Source organism: Podarcis pityusensis (genome assembly GCF_964106645.2).
Source record: "Podarcis pityusensis genome assembly, chromosome: 16".
NCBI classification, from domain to species: Eukaryota; Metazoa; Chordata; class Lepidosauria; order Squamata; family Lacertidae; genus Podarcis; species Podarcis pityusensis.
The window spans coordinates 16,046,263-16,047,362 of NC_138041.1; positions in this window are offsets into that span (position 1 = coordinate 16,046,263).

Sequence of the window (1,100 nt, forward strand, 5' to 3'; positions counted from 1 at the left end):
AAAACCATATAAACAAGTTTAAATTGCATCATGTACTCTTGATTACCAGCATAGGCCTGGTGGAATAGAAAACTTCAAAGGCATTTAAAAGTTGAAACAGAAGGTGCCTGCTGCATCTTCATTGACGAGAATCCTACAATACTAGGCTGATAAAATTAAAGGCTGTTTCTTGTTTGCAAATGAGCCTCACCAACTTAGGGAACAGCCAGTGATGCTCCTGCTGATGATCTCTGATGGAGCTGGGGTATATATAAGGTAACCTGGACCTATGTTCAGGAATTTGTAAACTAATCTGGCTTGGTAGAAGATAGGCAGCCAGACAAAGATATCCCACGTTCTTGGCCAGATGCCCCCACCAGCAGTCTGGCACCAGCTGCAGCTTCTGAACTAGACCCAAGGGCAGCCCCACATCGAGCCTGATACAAGTAGTCCAGCCTTGACGTTACCAATGCATGGAATACAGTGATCAGGCTATCCCTGCCCAGGAACAGCTGTAGCTGAGAGCCGAACGAAGCCGTCCAAGTTGGTGGCCACTGCCTCCAGTGGGAGCAACCTCCATAGTTTGTGAACTATGTGAAGGACTTTATTTTACATATACAGTGGTACCTCTGGTGCGAACGGGATCCGTTCCAGAGCCCTGTTCACAACATGAGCAGAATGCAGTGCGCGGGTCGCCGCTTCTGCGCATGTGCGTGATGTTATTTTGAGCATCTGCACATGCGCGAGTGGCAAAGCCCAGAAGTAACCCTTTCCGGTACTTGTGGGATGCAACCTGAAAAGATTTAACCTGAAGCAAATGCAACAAGAGGTATGACTAAAGTTGCTTCCAACAGAATACAGAAAAGACATCGAAAAAACAAGCTTTTGGGAGAGGCATTTGGTTAGCCATTGTGAGGCCAGGATGTGGGACGGATGGCCCTTTGTACATGCACCATGGCACTGTTATTCTCGTCCACAAGCCGCCTTGCTTTTCCTTCTGCTGCAGGAATCCGGGTTTCGTTCCACTCTCCCAAGAAAAACCCAGCAAGCCGACTCCTCCACGCAGCGGCCCCTTTAAGAGCCTCCTCCCTTTTTAAGAATGAACCGGAATGATCAGCTGC